Genomic DNA, 23,129 nt, shown 5'->3' on the forward strand with positions numbered 1-23,129 from the left:
CAGGTATGGGATGTGGCCAAATCCCATTAGCTCTCTTCCTCTTTGGAAAAGGGCTGTGTGGGGCTGGAGTGCCCAACCAGGCCTGGGGGAGCCGATGGCACTGGCCAACTGACAACCAGGTCAACTGCGCAGAGCTGAGAATGCGGCCCAGCAAGGCTTCTTCCAACAATGGAAGAATGTGCTGGAAACCTGGGTAATGCCACTCATGCCTTGGGACATGGGCAGCCCTCTGCAGAGCAGCAGGCCCGCTCTGTGAGACGATACTGACCACTGCAATAATGGGTGCAGTGATGATGGGTGGGGTCCCCCTAGCTTTCCCTGTACCTCTCTGAGGAGGGTCCTGCTGGAGGGACCCCCTCATCCCCTGTTGAGTAGCCTGGCTCTCTGGTCCTGGCTCCAACATATTTTGCAAAAGTAACGAGCACCCTGGAACATGAAGGAAGCACCTTCAGTGTGAATCAGTTATTCACGCCCCAGGGTCGAGTGGGGTCTGAGGTCCATCGGGGATGACCCGCAGCCTGGGTAGCAGTTTGCATTTCCTTCTCTCTCACGGGCTCAGGTCCCCTGGAGGGTGGAGAAACCGCACAGACTTCACAGTTAGACTGCTCCAGGTTCAGCTGTCACCTCTGGCACTTGAAGCCATAGGATTGTGAATAAATCCCTTTAAGTCTGATTCAGACTCACTGCGCTCCGCTTTAAAATGGGAATAAAGACACACCTGCTAGAGCTGGGGTAGAGTGCCGGCTGACAATGGCGTTGGTGTCAGCCTGAAGGCTAAGGCTGCCTTTCAGGTTAGCCTTACAGGTTCCACTCAAGGGTCAGGCTTAGGTCTACAGTGAAGTCAGAGCTAGGGGCCACCACTGGGGGCTTGATGGGTCTTAGAATTAGTTTCCATTGACCTCAATGACTATGCGTCTCCCAGAATTGCTGTAGGGTTAAGAGTCCACTCAGATTAAGTGCTTGGCATTTACTGTAGTTCATCAATCCTAAGATGTGCTTTTTCTGTTATCTATATTCTAATGCATCCGATGTTAGGGTTGACTTACGCCTATGGTGAGCCATAATTAAATTGGCAAAACATTTATCTTTCTTTGTACACATGAAATAATGGTGCATCTGACGTTGGATGGCACCTTTGGTTAAGAGAAACACACTGTACGGTTACTATTCTTGAGCCACCTGCCCTCTGCTTGTACATCAGTTTGCTCAGATGAGTTACCGAGCCCTCCCTTTGCTATGCCTGGGAGCTCCCGTCCCCACTTTAGCATGTGTCACATGGCATTTTCTGCTCACTACATATTCACATTTTTCTATCCTACTCCTATAAGGTCCTCCAGGGAAGGAACTGGTCTACTTTCCCTCCCACATGGTCCTGGTCCCCCAGGACCAGGGTCTGATATGAACCATGGTGTTAGTAAAAGCTGCCATTTATTGGGCATTTGAACAAACGGCATTTGCCAGAGGCTTTGCTTTTATATTCTCATTTAATCCTCCTAACAGCCCTCAAAGGTAGGTATTATTATTATTATTACCCCAATTGATAGGTGAGGAAACTGAGGCACAAATAGCTTAAGGGGTTTTTTTCAAGGTTACTTTTTAAATAATGCCCTTGGGGCTTCTTTAAAGACAATTTTTAAAAATTGCTTTATCAAGATATAATTCACATCCCATAAAGTTTACCCTCTTCAAGTGTACATGTCATTGATTTTTAGTATATTCCCAAGATTGCATTACCATCAGCACCATCTAATTTCAAAACATTTTCATTATTCCATAAAGAGATTGCATGCCCATTAGCAGTCACTATGATTCTCTCCCCAAAGCCCCTGGCAAACTCTAATCTACTTTCTATTTTTATGGATTTGCCTATTCTGGACATTTCATATATATGGAATCATACGATATGTGACCTTTTGTGTCTGGCTTCTTTCACTTAGCATGTTTTCAAGGTTCCTCTACATTGTAACATATGTCGGTATTTCATTCCTTTTTAAGGCTGACTAATATTCCATTGTATGGATAGACCACATTGTTTTATCCATTGGTCAGTTGATGGACATTTGGGTCATTTTCATCTTTTGGCTATTTTGACTAATGCTGCCATGAATGTTTGTGTACAAGTCTTCGTGTGGATATAGATGTATACCCAAGAGAAGTGAAAACCCAGGAGTAGAATTCCTGGGTCATATGGCAACTTTAACCATTTAAGGAAATGCCAGACTGTTTCTAAAGTGGCTGTACCATTTTATATTCCCACCAACAATGTATGAGGGTCCCAATTCTTCCCCATCCTCACCAGCACTTGTTAGTGTCTGTCTTTGTTAATTGTAACTATCCTAGTGGTGTGAAGTGGTACCTTATTGTACTTCTGATTTGCATTTTCCTAATGACTAATGGTGGTGAGTGTTTTCTTATGTGCTTATTGGCCATTTGTGTATTTTCCTTGGAGAAATATCTATCTGAATCCTTTGCGCATTTTAAAATCGGGTTGTTTGTACTGTTGTCATTGAATTGTAAGAACTCTTTATATATTCTGGACACAGGTCCCTTATTAGATATATGATTTGCAAACATATTCTCTCATTCTGTGGGTTCTTAATAGTGCCAAAAATGATTTCCAAAGTGGTTGTATCATTTTGCATTCCCTTCAGTGATGAACATTTATGTAGTTTTTAACCTTTATTCACCAGTTTTCAGGCTAATGAGGCGGTTCCCTAGTTATACTCCAAGAGAGACCCAATGAGTTCTTTTTTTCCCCCTTTCCTCTGAGTGTCACAAATTCATGGATTTAAATTTATTTTATGTGTTTCAGTAGAGTGAAATTAATTTTCTTATTAAGCTCACATTTTCCATCTTTTGTGAATGCGAATCTTTCCTCCTGAGTCCCAAGTTGACAGGGCCACAGTAGTTTTTCTTCCCTTTCCTTCCTCCCTTCCTCCCTTCCTCCCTTTCTTTCTCTTTCTTTTTTTTTTTTTAAATATTCCCTAGTCTTTTTTTTTTTAATTTTATTTATTTATGTATATATGTATGTATGTATTGGCTGCGTCGGGTCTTCCTTGCTGCGCGCGGGCTTTCTCTAGTTGTGGCGAGCGGGGGCTACTCTTCGTTGTGGTGCGCAGGCTTCTCATTGCGGTGGCTTCTTTTGTTGTGGAGCACGCGCTCTAGGCGCACAGGCTTCAGTAGTTTTGGCGCGTGGGCTCAGTAGTTGTGGCTCGTGGGCTCTAGAGTGCAGGCTCAGTAGTTGTGGTGCACGGGCTTAGTTGCTCCGCGGCATGTGGGATCTTCCCGGACCAGGGCTCGAACCCGTGTCTCCTGCATTGGCAGGCGGATTCTTAACCACTGCACCATCAGGGAAGCCCTCTCTTTCTTTCTAGTTAAGGGAGCCAGGTAGATTTTTGAATTCTCCCCAGTGCAAACTGGAACAAGACATGCGGGTATCCCTCCTAAAGGCGTCCCCCAGTCCCAGCCGCTCCCAGCCTGAGCGTGGTAGCCACCGTCCAGCAGATGCAGCCTCTGGGCCAGAACGCTCACCGGCCTTCCCCTTCACCGGCTCCTCAGCTGCCCGCATGTCTGCCTGGCTGTGGAGGAACGACAGTGTGCGTGTGGGGTTGTGTGGTGCAGGAGGGACCAGAAGAAGCAATGAAGCACATCAGACGTGGGTCTGGGGCTGGGTGGAGATAGTGGCAGGATCAGTCACGGCTCATGCAAGGACCCATAGGGCCCTGCGTCCATTGATTCTTCTGTGTCCAATTCATTCTTCTTTGGGGCGGTTTTGGTTCAGGACAGCTTCCAGCGTGTCCCCAAGGCCCACCACCTGGCTGTGGTCCTGGTCTAGGAGCTCATCCAGCTTGCGATCCTGCCCGCACTCTGAGATGCTCTTCTGCGCCTCCACAGCCTGGGGATCCTTTCTCCTGATGAACCATTCCAGGTGGTAGCGCACGGCCCAGACCATGAAGGCCACGGGAATGTGACACAGGGAGCATGGGTGCGCACCACGGTCCAAAGCACAGGCCGTAGGACATCTGCTGCAGCGCAGACTTATCCGTCCGCCCCGCCCTCCACCCTGCACGCGCCCTGGAGCACCACACAGGCATAGCGCGGGGTCCCCTCCCACCCGGCCCCATTAGTCTTTCACAGCTGCCTTGCTCTCTTGTATGACAAGATGTTCCAGAATCATCTTGTTCATTTCCTGCCCGACACCTGGAACCCTCCATTTCTGGTTTCTTTAAGTGAGAGACAGCATTTAGAGACCATATTCTGGGTACTGGGGATGCTCATTTATACTGACTGGATATCGTTCCGAGTCCTTTCCAGTGGATCTAGAGTTAACAGTTTTAATAAAATACAAAAAATTTTTTAAAGATAAAATAAGTCATGAGTTTGTACTGATCCTGTATTCCAAATTCAGGCTATATTTAACCTTTTTAAACTCAGATTTCTATCTCCTTGTTCCTACACCAAAATCCTGGCTCCCAAAGGCAAGTGGAAGGAGATTAAGCATATAAGTGAAGTGCTAACAAAAACAACTGACATTTATTGAGTGATCATTATGTGCCAGGCCCCATCCAGTCCTCACCACCAGCCTAGGACCCAGGCACAGAGAGGCTGAGGAAGCTTCCTGGTCACACAGTTTGTTCAGGGCAAAGCCAGGATTCAGACTCAGACAGCATGGCTCCAGGGCGAGCCCCTCCACTCTTCCCTCCTTAACTACCTCCTGGCTTAGGACAGAAGGCAACCAGGGCCCCAGAGAGAGGAGTGATTCAGAGCCCCTCCACTCTTCCCTCCTTAACTACCTCCTGGCTTAGGACAGAAGGCAACCAGGGCCCCAGAGAGAGGAGTGATTCAGAGCTGAGAAACTGAGCAGAAGGGGAGATCCCTTCCACAGTGGGCTGGTGACACCAGGAAGGTTTCTGTGATGTTCCGCGTTCAGGGACACAGCCTAGGCCATGACAGTGACAGGCGAGGCCCATCACACCTGGCGCACAGTGGACCATGTTACCTCTCAGAAAGGTAAGCAAGCCCCATTCACCACTGAAGCAGCGCCTGGACATTTTGGGTAACTGACTTGTGTCATCTCGTTCTGCCCCATCCGGGCTGTCTTTGAGCGTGAAAGGGAGTAAGAATGCCCCGCACCCGGCAGAGTGAAACTCGGCTGAGGGCATCCCGAGAGGGAGTCCTATGACCAGCAAAGGGCTGGACCAGCCCACATGGGCCTGTCGCCGGGACCACCACAGTGGAATGCAGGCACCCTCTCTGCAGGAGTTTCATGAAGACATCAGTGTCACTCCCTTCTGGTGACAAATGCAGAAACTGAGACTGGGGAAAGACTTTCCTAAGCTCATGTAGCTACTAAGTATAGAATCTGGCTATGACCCCAAGCGTCAGACTCTCAGCCCCAGCCCCTTCCTTCGTGATTTGCAGCCCAGGAACACAAGGTTGTTACACCCATGGTGGGTGTATTAGTTTCCTAGCGTTGCTGTAATAAAGTGCCACAAACTGGGTGACTTAAACCACAGAACTTTATCGACTCACAGTTCTGGAGGCCAGAAGTCCAAAGTCAAGGTGTTGGCAGGGTTGGCTCCTTCTGAGACTGTGAAGGACAGTCTGTTGCAGACCTTTCTCTCAGCATCCAACAGCCTCAGGCGTCCCTGGGTTATTGATGATGTTCTCCGTATGTCTTCACGCATCTTCCTTCTGTATGTGTGTCTGTGTCCAAATTCCCCCTTTTTAATAAGGACACCAGTCGTTTTGGATGAAGGCCCATCCTACTGGCCTCATTAATCAAGTCAAAGATTTGATTTCCTCTATAAAGACCCTTTCTCAAAATAAGGTCACATCCTGTGGTCCTGGGGGTCAGGACTTCAGTATATGAATTTGGGAGGGACACATCAACTCATAACATTGGGGATGGGGGAATCTTCCCCTACACAGTGCCAGCAAGCTGGGCAGAACTCAGGCTCCGGCAGATACCTCCAGGTGGCTGCATTCCCTCTGAAGCCCTGACTTCACATTTCACTGCCACTCCTTTCCTGTATGTATGTGTGTGTGTGTGTGTGTGTGTGTGTATGTTTGTGCAATGTGTGTCGTCTGTGCTGTGTCTGCTTTGTCTCTCCCATCTGATCATGAGCTGCTCTGGCGGTAGGGACCACATCTTGGTTATCTTTGTACTCTCCTCCCAAGCCATGCTTTGCCGATTAAAATTCTCAATACAGTGGGGCAACATTTTCCAGGCCTTTATTTCAAGCAAACTCAAGCCTTCACCTGTGTTCCCCCCGCCCACCTCTTTTACATCTTTAAATGTAATTTGCAACTGTTCTCATAAAAATTAATTCAGGGCAAAAGTCACTGATGGATGTTAAAATCTCTGGGTGAAAATTATTAGGAAACATGATATGTATACAGACTCAAAACTACTAATCAATTACAAAAAGAGATCAGAGATTTCTTAATAATCAAAAAGGAGAAAATCTAGTAGAGACCCCCTCAATCAGTGACTGCAGTTACCCCCACTGGGATAGGACCGACTGATCCTACCACCCCGCTACGGGATGCAGTGGGAGGGATACAGCATTGTTCATGTTGCGTATTTGCAAAACATTTTTAATTTGAATCTAATAATGAGGACAATCGGACAAATCCAGATGGTGGAACACTTTAGGCAACAGCTACCCTCTGACCTTAAAAAATGCCAGTATCATGAAAGAGGAGGGCAGGCTAAGGATTTGTTCCAGATTAGAGGTGACTAAGGACACATGACAGCTAAATGCAGTGTGAAACCCTGATTTCCATCCTGGATCAGGAGAGAGTTGCTATAAATGGCTGGTGGCCCCCACGTAGAACAGCACAGGATTAGACCATGAAACCAGACAGTGGTGGGTTCGAATCCCAGCCCTGCCACTTACTAGCTTTGTGAACGTTGGGCAAATCATTTAATGACTTTAAGCCTTAATGTTTCCTAAACTGTAAAATGGGATTTGACTAGGGAACCTGTCTCTTAGGGTTGTTTTGAAAATGAAAGATAGTGATCTGTGTAAAGTGCTTTATGGAGTATTATGCAGTCATTCATCCATCCATCCATTCAACCCATTCAACACAGAAGGGTTGCCAGTTCCAGACAGAACGCTTGGCAGGTAGTAAGCACTCCCTGCAAGTGTCAGCACTCTATTTATACTGAACAAATCACTGAGCAAGTGTAGATGAGGACCAACGCCGACAGTGCTGTACTCATGTTAAATGCATATGAGCGATGCTGGGAAGAAGCAGCATTCCCTGAGATGGCCTGACTCCTAGCTCAACGGTGGACCATTCTGAGTGCCTGGATCTCTCTACAGACTTGATTATTTGACAGCTGTTCACCCTATAAGCATTTCGTGAACTGAGTAGTCGAGCCTGGAACTGTGGGAGGAAAGAACGATTAGAAGAGGCGACAAGAAAAGCGTAGAGGAGCGTGGAGAAGTGGGAGCCAGGGAGAGACCCGTGGGAGACAGATAGGACTTGAGGGCGAGACCAGAAGATGGGACAAGGTCCATGGTGAGGCAGATGGGAGATGACGCTCAGCATCAGGACCACCGTATGGACCCGATATCCAGGAAGGATGGAAGAAGTAGCTTCCTTCTCAGGTGAGTGGACATTTGAGTGATGTCTCGCACATGTGAGAGTCAAGGAGAGGTAGAGATGACATTTCTGATGGAAAAATCCATCCATTCGTGTGGAAGTCAAATAGCAGAAAGGGGCCCTGGGAGTTTGGGGACTGGGCCAGGTTGAAAGGGTGTGGGGGGGAGAGGGCAGGGCGTGGTTGGGGTTGGAGGGTGGGTGCACTGTGAAGGGCTTGGAAAGGTTAAGGGAGGCTGGACTTTTATCAAATGGCATGAGGCAGTCGTGAACTGGTTCTGCCCTGTAGGAGCAGGAAGGAGGCCCTTTGGCAAAGGTGGGCCCCTCTCAGGGGAGATAGCTAATGGATGATAAAGAGGAGGAGACCCCAAAAGTGCCCTGGGTCTTAGCTGGGAGTGGAAGAGCCAGAACTGCAGCTCCATCTTCTTCCTGGAAACCAGGTTCCCAGAAACCAGTCCCGTGGGATGGACCAGCGGAGAAGGGCCTTGCCCCAGTCCTGTGGGATGGACCAGTGGAGAAGGGCCTTGCCCACAGCCTAAGTGTAAGAGATAACACAGGACGAAGCCCTTGATAGTGGAGTTAGGGAGGAGGGCCGCACTGGGTAGGTGCTCAGGAAGAGGATTAACAAGTTTCCTCTAACAAATCTAGATCTTTCCACTCTGGTCTCTAGGCCTTTGCACTTGTTGTTCCTAGAAGCTAAGTTCAGTCCCACTGTTTGCACAGCTGCCCCTTTATCAGCAAGCAGGTCTTATTCAAACACCACTTATGAAAGGTCTTTCCTGACCACACTTGCCAACACTGTCACCTCTTCATCCTCCTCTCTCCCCACAACTCCGGCCTGTTATCCTGTCTTACCCTGTTTTTAGATAGCACTTCTCACCATCTGAAATCGCATTATTTGCTTGTAATTGTCAATTTCCTGCCCCAGAAAGTAATACACTCCTGAAGGGCCTAGTCTCGTTCCGTGTTCTCTCTCCATCATTTGGGACAGTACTTGACATCTGGTAGATGTCCATAAGATAGTTGTCTGAAGGAATACATGGATGAATGGATGGATGGATGGATGGATGGACGGATGGATGGATGGGTGGATGGATGAACAGACAAACTTGTTGACTGCTTTAATGTGACTGAAACTAGGGTGGATGGAGAGCTGGCCCATAATCTGAACCGAAGATGGACTTTTTTTTTTTTTGGTGTGGTCCTCCTATTTCAGCAATGTTTCAGAGCTGGACTTGATCTTAGTGACTGTGGAATTTGCACGTGGTGGCGAGAGAGATAAAGAGACCAGATCCTAAAACGGGATATAGAGAAGCCACCCAGGAGCCATATCCAGTCTACACAGATGGTTGGTTTGAACTGCACCATGTGGAAACATTATTTGGAATTAGTTGCCAGCATTTAAAAATCTCTTATGATTTCAAATAAATGTACATATCTATTTGCACTTAACCAAAAGATCTGACGATATCAGGCCTGCATTATTACAGGGCAAAATTGGCTGGGGCTGACTCACGTTTGCTCCCATTTGATCTGGTGGCTCTAAAACCAACTGGCCGGCTTCCTCATTCCCACCCTAGGCCTGGCCCCATCAGCCTTTGAATTTGCTTTTCTTGCTCTAATGCGCTAAATCATGATTCAAAGCAGTGGTTCCCAACTCTTTGAAGTATGAGGACCCCTTTGGAAAATAACTTTTCCCTGTAATCATGAAATGAATACATGCTCACAGCAGGAACTCAAGAAACACAGAAAATCAATAGAAGATAGTAAACATCACCCACAGGCCCAACATGCAGAGATCAGCACTGTTTACACTGAAAGGATGTGAGGACCCCTAAAATCTTCATGGTCCTCACACTCCAGTACAGGGCCGCACAGCGGGAGGTGAGTGGTGGGCTGGCAAGCAAAGCTTCCTCTGCTGCTCCCCATCGCTCCAATTACCGCCTGAGCCATCCCCCTCTCCCCACCCCCCCTGGAAAAATTGTCTTCCACAAAACTGGTTCCTGGTGCCAAAAAGGTTGGGGACCACTGCTCCAGTAGTTTTATATATAGTAACTAACTATCGACTGACCGAAATAAGATGGAATAAAAAACACTATTTTTTTCAGAAACAGGGATGAAGGAATGTGTCTTTCCCTCAACACACTGTTTTCCCAGAGCCGTTTGGAAAATAGTCGCACTTATACGTGGGCACATATTACAGGCTCACCTAGTGGATCCTTTTTGGGGCCCACGTGGAGGTTCAGACTCTCATCTTTTGGGGCCCATAACTACTTCTACATTAAGGAAATACAGGAAAGACTGCAAAGTGTGAAAATTTGGCATTATGGCACTTGTATCCCAATTAGATCCTGGCCAAATTATAGCAAACATACATTTTAGTGCATTGATGAGCTTATCAGAAAAAAGGGAATTGTTAAGGGTCATTATAAATAAATAAGCAAGAAAGTAAATAAGCAAATATATAAATGTCAGAGGGCTGAAACCAAAGCAAGGAATGGTAAATAGTAAGTGAGTAAATTGAGCAATAACTATAAGGCAAGGTTGTCCTGAGGTCAAAGACCTATATTGGCACCACCAATGAGAAACTAAATTTTGGGCTCTTAGAAAGGCGAGGGAGCTGAACCCCAGGATCTATATTGAGCCTTGGATCACTAAAGACAGGGAAGAAAAGAAAAAAATAAACGTAGCAAAATGCAAAGTCAAATGATGCAAACAAATCCAGTTATTTCAATAACAGCAATAAATGTAAGGGGACTAAACCACCACCAGTTAAAAGACAATGATTGTCAGATTAAATTTTTTTAAATTTAGCCATATATTAATTACAAGAAACAGATGAAACTATAAACATAGAAAGGTAGTAAGTAAAAAGAGGATAATAAATACACCAGACAAATAACAACGAATATCAAATCAAAATAATTTTAAGAAAAAAACGCAAAATTAAAGATAAAGAGGATCAACATATAATGATAAGAAGTTCAATTCACCAATAAGATAAGACAGTTGTAAAATTGCATTCATTTTATAAAGCCTCAAAAATATGAAACAAAAATTGAAAATAGCTACAGGGAGAAATAGATATATCATGATAGTAGAAGATTTCAACACATTTTTGTTAATTATTGAAATGTCAAACAGACAAAAAATTAGTAAAGACATAGAATATTTGAATTACAGCTGACAGCCATGATTTTTTTTTGAAACTACCAAAAAGCTTTTATGCATACCAATTGCTAGGATGAGCACAATTCTTTTCAAATCCCAGAGAAATTACAATTTAAATAACTTCCAAAAGTTGTGCTTCACTGAAAAATACTGCCTCTCTAGAATAGGTATATGAAAGAAAATATAAGAACATTTTTAAAAATGTGAAAACAGAGAAGTATCTCCATTGTATTTTTCTTTTTATGTTTTTAAATTTTTATTTAAAAAACAATTTTTTTTGAGTATTTGGGGATCATTTTTTTCTAACCTAATTTTTTACCTCATTTTTTTTAATTGCATTTTTGCCTTGTTTTTTTTTGTTGGTTTGTTTGTTTTAACATCTTTATTGGAGTATAATTGCTTTACAATGGTGTGTTAGTTTCTGCTTTATAACAAAGTGAATCAAATCTACATATGCATATATCCCCATATCTCTTCCCTCTGGTGTCTCCCTCCCTCCCACCCTCCCTATACCACCCCTCTAGGTGGTCACAAAGCACCGAGCTTATCTCCTTGTGCTATGTAGCTGCTTCCCACTAGCTATCTATTTTACATTTGGTAGTGTATATATGTCCATGCCACTCTTTCACTTTGTCCCAGCTTACCCTTCCCCCTCCCTGTGTCCTCAAGTCCATTCTCTAGTAGGTCTGCATCTTTATTCCCGTCTTGCCACTAGGTTCTTCATGACCATTTGTTTTTTTAGATTCCATATATATGTGTTAGCATATGGTATTTGTCTTTCTCTTTCTGACTTACTTCACTCTGTATGACAGACTCTAGGTCCATCCACCTCACTACAAATAACTCAATTTCATTTCTTTTTATGGCTGAGTAATATTCCATTGTATATATGTGCCACATCTTCTTTATCCATTCATCTGTCAGTGGACACTTAGATTGCTTCCATGTCCTGGCTATTGTAAATAGAGCTGCAGTGAACATTGTGGTACATGACTCTTTTTGAATTATGGTTTTCTCAGGGTATATGCCCAGTAGTGGGATTCCTGGGTCACATGGTAGTTCTATTTTTAGTTTTTTAAGGAACCTCCATACTGTTATCCATAGTGGCTGTATCAATTTACATTCCCACCAACAGTGCAAGAGGGTTCCCTTTTCTCCACGCCCTCTCCAGCATTTATTGTTTGTAGATTTTTTGATGATGGCCATTCTGACTGGTGTGAGATGATATCTCATTGTAGTTTTGATTTGCATTTCTCTAATGGTTACTGACGTTGAGCATTCTTTCATGTGTTTGTTGGCAGTCTGTATATCTTCTTTGGAGAAATGTCTATTCAGGTCTTCTGCCCATTTTTAGATTGGGTTGTTTGTTTTTTTGATATTGAGCTGCATGAGCTGCTTGTAAATTTTGGAGATTAATCGTTTGTCAGTTGCTTCATTTGCAAATATTTTCTCCCATTCTGAGGGTTGTCTCTTCGTCTTGTTTGTGGTTTCCTTTGCTATGCAAAAGCTTTTAAGTTTCATTAGGTCCCATTTGTTTATTTTTGTTTTTATTTCCATTTCTCTAGGAGCTGGGTCAAAAAGGATCTTGCTGTGATTTATGTCATAGAGTGTTCTGCCTATGTTTTCCTCTAAGAGTTTGATAGTGTCTGGCCTTACATTTAGGTCTTTAATCCATTTTGAGTTTATTTTTGTGTATGGTGTTAGGGAGTGTTCTAATTTCATTCTTTTCCATGTAGCTATCCAGTTTTCCCAGCACCACTTATTGAAGAGGCTGACAACCATGATTTAATGGACATATATAGGACTCTCCCAACATTAAATAGTACTCATTCTTCTCAAGAAATGTGGACACCTGTGTTTTAATAAATTTATTTATTTTGTTTTTTATTTATTTATTTTTGGCTGTGTTGGGTCTTCGTTGCTGCCCGCAGGCTTTCTCTGGTTGTGTGGAGTGGGGGCTACTCTTCGTTGCGGTGCGCGTGCTTCTCACTGCAGTGGCTTCTTTTGTTGCAGAGCATGGGTTCTAGACACATGGGCTTCAGTAGTTGTGGCTTGCGGGCTCTAGAGCACAGGCTCAGTAGTTGTGGTGCATGGGCTTAGTTGCTCCGTGGCATGTGGGATCTTCCCAGACCAGGGCTCAAACCCATGTCCCCTGCATTGGCAGGCGGATTCTTAACCACTGCGCCACCAGGGAAGTCCCTGGACACTTGTGTTTTAAGATTCCTTACCATTTTTTCAAATTGATTTCTAATTTAATTGCATTGTGGTCAGAAAACATGGTTGAAATATATAGACTTTATTAAACCACAAAACATTTTTCATTATATTTAAAATAATCATTATCATACAAGTATCATCATATATCCTCTAATCACAATGGAATTAAGAAAGTAGATATAGATAATGCAAAGACAAATTTTAGTAATCCTTTGTGTTTGGAAATTTAAAAGCACACTTCAAAATGAGTCATGAATGAAAAAAATAATGTAAATTTTGAAATAATTTGAGTTGAATGATTCTGAAAATACTACATGTCAATGTTAAGCAGCAAGTGAGATACTTTAAGGAGAAATCCATAATAATCTTTCAATAATATATTAGAATAAAGGAAAAGCTGAAAATGTGTAAACCAAAAAGAACAACAGGATACCCCCAGAGAAAGTAGAAAGGAGGAGACAATAAAGAAAGATCAGAAGTTAATGAAATAGGAAAGAAAAAAGATGTAACAGAACAAATCAACTAGGCTAAATATTGGTTCTTTGGAAAGATTAATAAGGTAGACAAACTTCTGGTAAGACTGATTTAAAAAGACATGCACACATAACAGTGTTAGGAATTAAAAAGATCAAAACTATAGCTACAATGAAGATTTAATAAAATTTTATACAAGTCTTTTTGCCGAAAATTGAAATGCTTAAATATAACTCCAAAATTGATTCAGAAAGGATTAAAAAGCCCAAATTTTCTTATAACCATTTAAAAAATGAATAAGAGGTTAACTATCTTCCCACATTTTTTTTTTTTTAAACAGGGGTGTTCAACCAATCTTTCAAGCTCATTCCAATCTTACACAGAATCTTCCAGAGATTAACAAAAAATGCCTAGCCCATTCTATGGTGGTAATGTAACCCTGATATCAAAATCATTCAGGGACAGTATGAGAAAGGAATATTATAAGTCAATCTCATTCATTAACGTGAATGCAAAAGTCTTATCTAAAATATTACCAAAGTGAAATCTGGCAATACCTAAAAAAGGTAATGCATGAGAACTAAGTTGGGTTTAATCCCCAAAATGCAAAGGTGATTTAATATTGGGAAAAAATTACAAATATTCACTACTTAAACAGATAAAAGTAAATTAATTATCCCAGTATGTGTAGAAATAAGACTTCAGAATATTTAACACCCACTTGTTATCAATCAGTTACACAAACACAACAATATTTACCAAAATAGAAGTGGACAAAAGCTTCCTTGACAAGGTAAAGGTAGGTACCCAAATCACCAGTCTCAATGGTGGTAAATTTGAACCTTTTCCTTAGAAATTAGAGAGAAGGCAAGAGTACATTCTATCCCCCTTACTGCCCCAGAGGTCCTAATTAGCGCCATAAGGCAAGAAAAAGGTGTCAAATATATAATGATTGGAAAAAAAGAAATAAAACTGTCATTATTCATAGATGATATGATTATTTACATAGGAAATAAAAAAGAATCTACAAATTATTAAGATTAATGAGAGTTCAGCAAAGTAGATATAAAGTCAATAATAGAAAAATGAATTCCATTTCTGTACACCAACAACAAGCGATTAGAAAATGCAGTTTCACTTGGAGGGCATTACGCCAAGTGGCATAAGTCCGACAGAGAAAGACAAACACTGTATGATCGCACTTAGATGTGGAATCTGAAGATACAGCAAGCTAGTGAGTATAACAAAAAGAAGCAGACTCACGGAGAACAAACTAGTAGTTACCAGTGGGGAGGGGAGAGGAGGAAATACAGGGGTGGGGGAGTGGGAGGTACAAACTATTGGGTGGAAGACAGGCTCAAGGATGTACTGTACAACACAGGGAAGACAGCCAATATTTTGTAATAACTGTAAATGGAAAGTAACCTTTAAAAATTGTATGAAAAATTAAAAAAACTAAAAAACTAATTTAATAAAAAAAGAAAATATATTAACTTAGAAAAAAAGAAAATGTTTCAAAAATGATTTTATTTATTTAATAAATTTATTTATTTTATTTATTTATTTTTGGCTGCGTTGGGTCTTCGTTGCTGTGCGTAGGCTTTCTCTAGTTGCGGCGAGCGGGGGCTACCCTTTGTTGTGGTGCGCTGGCTTCTCATTGCAGTGGCTTCTCTTGTTGTGGAGCACAGGCTCTAGGAGCGCGGGCTTCAGTAGTTACAGCACACGGGCTCAGTAGTTGTAGCAGACGAGCTCAGTAGTTGTGGCTCGCGGGCTCAGTAGTTGTGGCTCACGGGCTCTAGAGCACAGGCTCAGTAGTTGTGGCGCACGGGTTTAGTTGCTCTGTGGCATGTGGGATCTTTCAGGACCAGGGCTCGAACCCGTGCCCCCTGCATTGGCAGGAGGATTCTTAACCACTGCGCCACCAGGGAAGCCCTGATTTTATTTATAATAGCAACAGAAGAAAAGGTATGAGGCACCTACAGATAATTATTTTTTAAATATGGAAGACTTTTATAGAAAAAAACATATACTATTAGAGAAAATCATTAAAGAGTTCATAAATAAATGGATAAATATTTTCAGTTCATGGCCAGGAAGACTTGATATGTTGAAGGTCTCAAATATCCCCAAATTGAGCCATAGACTTAATACAATGCCAATCAAAATCCCAACTGGATTTTTAAAGGAACTGAACAAGCTGATTCTAAGATTTATATGGAAGAACAAAGGCCCAAGAATAGCCAAGACATTCCTGAAGAAGCATGAAGTGGGGCGATTTGCCCAGAAGATGTGGAGATTTATTATTAAGCTATGAGAATTATGGCAGTGTGTTATTGGCACAGAGAAACTGACCAGTGAAGCAGAATAAAAAACTCAGAAACAAACCCCAGCACGTTTGGTAACCTGATATCTGACTGACTGCAGCAGCATTTCGGGCCACCAGCAAGAGGAAGAACTAGTCTGTAGAAGATGCTGGGGCCACTCACTGGTTTCCATGGGGAGAAAAAAAAAAATGGGTCCTTACCCCACCCTGTCACTTACAAAAACTAGATCCAGATAAAGGTGTACATAAGAAAGATACAGTTTAAAAACTTTTAAAAGATAATAGAGGAGAATATTCTCATGACCTCCAGGTAAGGAGGTATTTTCTAATCGAGATTTAAGAAGGACAATCAGAGGAAAGACTGGTAAATACGACTTCAGTAAAATCAAGAACTGTTGTTCGAATTCCCCTTCAATAAACAAACCACAAACTGGAAGAAGACAATGGCCACACTTTAACAAAGGATTACCATCCAGGATACAATTCCTGTAATCCAATGAGAAAAAACAAACAACCTTACAGAAACAATTTTGATATTAAAAAGGGATCCTCCCATCCCCCGAGGTATAAGCAGAGTGGTACTTCTGCTTTTTGGTGGTCTCTGAGTTTTGTGCTAGGAGAAAGCTAAAAAACCAGGTTTTACAGGAGTCCTCTTACTTGAAGAAATGGGTCCCTTCTACCTTGAGGAAGTGGAGACAAGCAAACTGTACCTCCCCAAGAGGCTGCAGGCAGCAGACTGAAGAGGAGAGTCAGGCGAGGACAGGGTGTTACTGGGTGGCTTCTGTGAGATAAGCAAAACTGTTTTGTAAACAGGAAAATAAAAACTTTTTTTATTGCCTTCTACAGTAATGAAATTAATGGCATTAACATATGGGCAAAGTATTTTAGAAACAAAGGGTGATTTTTATCAATGGCAGGGGGATGGAGGGGAGTGTGGGGAAGATCCCTTCCCAGTGATGAGTTATCAGCTTCTGGAGCTGGGTCTTACTGGGAGCTAGGAGCCCTCAAGGACAAAAGATGAGAAGAAGTGGCAAATGAGCACCATGGGCACCATGGCAGAAGCTTTTCCAAACTCCCAGCAGTCCAGCCTGCAAGCTGAGATTGTCAGACAGAGGGGCATTCATGCCTGGGACCAGCAGGGTGACCTCAGGCAGGTTGGGAACACTAAGCATCAGATTTCTCTCCTATAAATGTGGGGTGGCAACACCTTCCCCCCAGGATGTGATGAGATATGACCTTTGTCATTTGGGTAGCCTGAAGCCTGGTACACAGTAGGCACTCAGCCAAGTTCCATGGGCTCCTTCTCCCTTGGGAAACCCAGCGACACATCTGCTTCAGTTTCAGCTCTTTCCTCCCGCCTCCCTCTTTGCTGCTCCCTTTCTCCACAATTTTGCCTTTTCACTTTCCATCAACATTTAACCAGAAGTTTCCCTGGATATACTGATTTGGATAAACTCCAGTTGAGTTTCGAGCAAATGCATCATGGTGCACACAGACGTTAGAGCTCTTATAGATGGAAGGGACCGGTTAGGAATTACAGACTATGCTCGTACTAAAAATTAACATCAATAAAATAGATGATCACAATAATGAAACTTGCTGCCGTTTGGCCAGCACTGAGCCCAGGGTCTGAGCTAAATACGGTGCATATTTTCTCCAATTTAATCTCCATTTCATCCCTAGGACCCAGGCAGGCACTATTGTTAAGCCCATTTTGCAGATGTGAAAACTGAAGCTAGAGAGAGGTTGTGCATCTCGCCCAAGGTCATAAGGCTTGTTGGAGTAGGAGTCATACATTCTCCATAGACCTGTCAGTCAGCTGAGCACAGTGGTTGTGCTGAGTGGTTGTGTGTAACTTGGCACAGAGGTTGGAAAGGTGACCCTGGGCTGACATCCAGGGCTCAAGCCGCACCGCCTCCCAGCTTTGGAACCTGAGGCAAGTGACTGCTCTGAGATTCAACTGTTCTCACATGTAAAATCGGGACCAACACGAGCTTCAGAACATTTTTGCAAGGATTCTATCAGATAAAAATATCTAAAGGGCTTAGCACAGTGCCTGGCACACAATTTGTGAGGATTAAATGAGTTAACACATGTAAAGCAATCGGAGGCGTGCCTGGCACGGAGTAACTGCTGCCTAAGAGCTTGTTTTTATTATTGTTCTTGTTGATGACAGGACCATCCAGATTACAGATGAGCCCCTTTGCCAAGGACCCCGCATGTGCTTTGGGGTCGTATGAACAGATCAATCATGATCTGGGTCAGAGCCTCGACAATACACAGAACCCTTCCAGCCCATGATGTCTTGGGGAAAAAAATCCGATTCTACACAAAAATCTGAATATCCAGCTTCTCTTGAAAAGCTAGATCTGGCAGTCCGGAGCGCACATTCCTCTCAGTGACAATTAGTCCTCTCTTTGTGACTGGCATGTTTGAGACATGTGGCCTCAGTGGGGAAATGTCACCTGCTTGGTCTCTGTAGAGGCTGGAGTTTGTAACCGCTGGAGGAAGTGCCCCAGGAGCACAGGTGTGACTTGCATGGTCTGAAAAGGGTAAGGAGGGCTTCTAGGAGAAGGTTATTTTTTGTTTTTTGTTTTTGTTTTTTTTTTTAAATTCTGAGACATGGCAAATGTACTCAAGAGCATAAAATGTATACACCTAGTTTAAAGAAAATGCACACCCATTTCCTCCTACTCGGGCTGAGAAACTGAGTATTACCAGTAACTCAGAGCCTTGGTGTTCAGCGTGATCCCCGACCAGCATCAGCCTCACCTAGGGGCCAGCTGGAAGGGCAGCATCCCCGGGCCCTCCCAGACCTGCGGAACCAGGTGACTCGCATGTACCTCGGAGCTGGGGAAGGGCTGCTTTCGAGGTGCCGTGTGCAGTTCTCAGCTGTGCCCACCTCCCTCCCCTACGCCCGAAGATTTTTTTATCCAACTCGAGTTTAGCTTTACCACCTGTGTAGGTATCGCCCCAGCATATTGTTTAGTTTTGAACCTGGTGATGCAAAGAAAGGCGACGTGCTTGCTGCGAGCTGAGTGCTGGGCACAGACTCTAGGGCACGCTCACTTCAGCTTCCCTGTGAGCTCCCTGGAGGGCAAGTCGGGGTGCGGGCACCCCCATGGGGCATCTGGAGGGGCCGCCATGTGACACAGGACCTTGATGGTTGATGCCCTGAACAACCCGCTCCGGAGGCCCCCGTGGAGGTCGCACATCGGGCCAGTGGGACAGCCAGCCAGATGAGTGCAGGGAGACCCAGGCTTTCCTGGTTTTCTCCTCTCCTTTCCTCCCATCCTTGTGGAACTGTCCTCTTTAAAATCCCTTTACTGTAACCTGGTGGGATTTTTTTTAAGGAATTGAAATTAGAAGTATGTGTTCAGCTTGCCCCGCTAGCCCAGAGCTCCTTGGCCAGGTCTTTGAACAGTAAAGAAGGTTTGGAAGGGCCCTGAGGAGCAGGCTTCCTGTAGGACTGGAGCTGTGTAAGGGAAGGATGGTATCTGCTCTCCTAGGGCCGCTGTAACAAAGCACCACAAACTGGGTGGCTTAAAACACAGAAATGTATTCTCGCACCATTCTGGAGGCTGGAAATCTGAAACCAAGGTGTCAGCAGGGCCCTGCTCCCTCTGCACGTTCTGGGAAGGACTCCTCTTCGCCTCTTCTTATCTTCCAGTGGTCGCCAGCAGCCCTTCGTGGTCCTCGGTTTGTAGGTGTGTTACTCCAACCTCTGCCTCTGTTGTCATAAGGCATTCTTCCTGTGTCTCTGGTCCTCTTTTCTTTTTATAAGGACACGAGTCATTGGATTTGAGGTCCACCCTACTCCAATAAGACCTCATCTTCGCGAATCACATCCGCAAAGACCTTACAGTAAGTCCCCTACATACGAACCTTCCAGTTGCGAACTTTCAAAGATGCGAACGTGCGTTCCATTAATGTCAGGCGTGAGTGAAATTGCAGCTTGCCTGCCGTCTCCTATTGCTGACGATCCTTCAGCTCTACCGTCTCCCACCTCCTCTCCCTCTACCAGTCAGTAACTCTTCTTGCCTGTTCACTCGATGCCAGCCCCTGTGTGCCAGTTGTTGTGCTGTACTACTGTGCTTTTCAAAGTACTGTACTGTGAGATTAAAAATGTTGTTTTTATTTTTTGTGTCTGTTTTTTATGTATTATTTGTGTGAAAAGTATTATAAACCTATTACAGTCCAGTACTCTATAGCCGATTGTGTTAGTTGGGTACCTAGGCTACCTTTGTTGGACTTATGAATGTGCTCTTGGAACGGAACTCGTTTGTTTGTAGGGGACTTACTGTATTTCCAAATAAGGTCACATTCTGAGGTTCCGGTTCTGAGTTGTGGGGACACACTGTTCAACCCACTACAGATGGTGTGGCTGGAACTCAGGGGGTGACAGGAGAGAGTGGCAGGGGATGCCGTGACCCATGCCTCAATATTTGGATGGTACTCTCCGCCCATGGAGGGTTTCAAGCATCAAGGTGATGCTGCCCTCATCCCGACGTTCTCCCATATCTCCACATTTCTCTTTGCCTGTGATGACCCATGCTTCGAGGCTCACGTCAGCCCCTCTGCACAACCATCTCTGACCGGCCCTGAGGAGTTCACCGCCCACCCCCTGCTCGTCACCCCCCAGGCCCTGAGCTCCCCTGGGCTCCCCTGGCTCATGGCTTGTCATGACCTGTGGACGTGTCCATCTCTCCTCCTTGGACAGGAGCTCTTGGGTTGAGGGCCAGCTCTCCTTCATCCCTGTATCCTGTGCTCCCAGCAAGACTGGGGACAGCATGGATGGGAAGCCTGAGATGGGTCTCAGCACCAGTGCTGACCTGTTGGCGTTCTTTTCCAAAGAGGTGTTTGCTTTTCTGCCTTCATAAGAGGGCAGTTTTTCCAGATCAGAGATTCTTCCTGATCTCTTTTCAAAAATGAACTTCCTTCTAAATATGCTCCTATCCCTCAGCTGCCGAAGAAAGGCTGTTCGTCTTTGGAGCCCGGGTACCCCTGTGAATCAGGCCCCCAAATCCACACCTGCCTCGCTTTTTGCCAGCCCCCACCCCCACCCCACTGCCTGCTGCCGGGACCCCTCGGTTTGCAACCCTCCTTTGACGACAGGTCCCGCGTTTCCAGGACAAGGCTCGGTCATAAAATCAACTGTCCGCAGCCATTTAGGCCCAGGCATGGTTAATGCCAAAACTGGCCTCCAAATTGACAGTTAATGAGGGAAAATGATGAGGGGGGCGTGTTAACAGACAGAGGCTCAAGGTAATAAACAGGCCATTAAAGCCAGGTAGTAAACAGCTTGCCAAGCACCATTTATGAATTTATTTTTCTGAAGGGGAAAAAAAATTAACCAACAAGGCTTGTCTCCTTTGGTGACTGGGTCCGACTGACAGTAGGAAGAAGGGAGAGATTCCTGACAAGGCCAGGGCTGGAGGGGATGGTGAGAGGCTGTCCCAGGAAGCCCCCTGAGGTTGGGATGTGCAGAGGTGTGGGCGGGACCCTGGCACCTGGGCAGTGGGCTAGCTGTGGACCCGCGGTCAGGACTTTGGTCCCAGCTGTTCCGTATACGCTTGCAGGCTGTATGTGGTGTCAGGAATCCTGGCACTGGTCCTAGCTGGGCACTCTGTCTGGCACTGGGACCTGGGAGAAGTAACCTGATTTTTCCAGCCTCGGTTTCCCCACTGCAATGATGGGGAGAGACTCCGTTGTCTCTTCAAGGCCTTGTACTGAGTTAAATACTGCTCTCCCCAATTCATGTCCTTTCTAGAAACTCAGAATACCACTATTTATTTTTAATTGAAGTATAGTTGATTTACAATGTCGTGTTAGTTTCAGGTGTACAGCAAAGTGATTCAGTTATACATAAATATGTATATAAAGAATACATACGTGTGTGTATTCTTTTTCAGATTCTTTTCCATTATAGGTTATTACAAGATATTGAATATAGTTCCCTGTGCAATACAGTAGGATCTTGCTGTTTATCTGTTTTGGAGATAGTAGTGTATATCTGCTAATCCCAGACTCCTAATTTATCCCTCCTCCCTGCTTTCCCCTTTGGTAACCATAAGTTTGTTTTCTATGTCTGTGGATCTGTTTCTGTTCTATAAATAAGTTCATTTGTGTCATTTTTTTTAGATTCCACTTTCTTGGAAGTTGGATTGTTGCAGATGTAATTAGTTAAGATGAGATCGTACTGAAGTAGGATGAGCCTTAATCCAGTATGACTGGTGTCCTTACAGGAAGAGAAGAGACACGTACAGGGGAGAAGGGCACAGGGGGACAGAGACAGAAATTGGAGTGATGCGTCTACAAGCCAAGGAACACCAAGTGTTGCTGGCCGCCACCCGAAGCCAGAAGAGGTGAAGCAGGACCCTCCCCTAGAGCCCTCAGCGGGAGCCTGGCCCTGAAACACTTTGATTTCAGACTTCCAGCCTCCACAACTGTGAGACAATAAATTCCTGTTGTTTTCAGCCATCGTTTGTAGTACTCTGTTAAGGCAGCCCCCGGGAACTACCACAGGCCTCCAGTTCTAAAATCCTCTACGTGAGATGCTTGTACCTCAAATCCTTGCCAGTTTAAAGTGAATTTCTGGAGGACAGGTATAGAGCGTTTGCATATACCTGTGGTTCAGAACTAGGGTGATTTTGCCCTCAGGGGACATTTGCAACATCTGGGGATATTTTTGGTTGTCACCGCGGGGGGATGGGGTGTGGTGTGCTCCTGGAATCTGGTAGGTAGAGGCCGGGGAGGCTGCTACACATCTTACAAAGAATTACCCAGGCCAATAGTGTTTGGACTGAGAGCCCCTGGCATATGGGACTATTGACTCAGAGCCCTGTGGAAAGGTAAACTGAGGCAGGTTAAAATTTTTCAAGAGTTTGTTTGAGCATATGTCAATTCAAATGAGGCAGCCCCAAACCAAAGCTGGTTGGGAGCACTCTCCCAGCAGGAGCTAGGGCAAGGTTTTCACAGAGAAGACGGCGACGCTAAGCAAAGCAATGACTTGATTGGTTATAGCCTAAGAGGCTGCCTGACTTGGGAAAGCCTCGTTGGCTGTGTGTGATTGGTTGTTCATCAGTTTCATTTCCTCAGATTCTAGAGCATTGGCCTGGCTTAGCTTTCAGTTTGCTTACGGGGGCTACCAGGGTGTTAGAGCCGCCGCATCTAATGGGCTCCTGGTTGAATTACTGTAACAGCCCTGATCTGGTCATAGTGCTTTATAAGAACCGACCCAGGAGAGTGGCCCTTGCCCAGTGCCGGCAACCAGACTCTTTAGCTACAGATTTATTCAACACAATGATATCAAATGATTGAATCTTTCTAAACT

The 23,129-nt window shown here is 44.5% G+C and overlaps 1 pseudogene; it reads right to left on the reverse strand.

Annotated features, from left to right (window-relative positions):
• Positions 1-3,751: 3,751 nt before the first annotated feature.
• Positions 3,752-5,162, reverse strand: LOC103013999 (small integral membrane protein 12-like; annotated as a pseudogene).
• Positions 5,163-23,129: the final 17,967 nt, after the last annotated feature.

This window comes from Balaenoptera acutorostrata, chromosome 3 (genome assembly GCF_949987535.1).
Source record: "Balaenoptera acutorostrata chromosome 3, mBalAcu1.1, whole genome shotgun sequence".
Lineage (NCBI taxonomy): Eukaryota > Metazoa > Chordata > Mammalia > Artiodactyla > Balaenopteridae > Balaenoptera > Balaenoptera acutorostrata.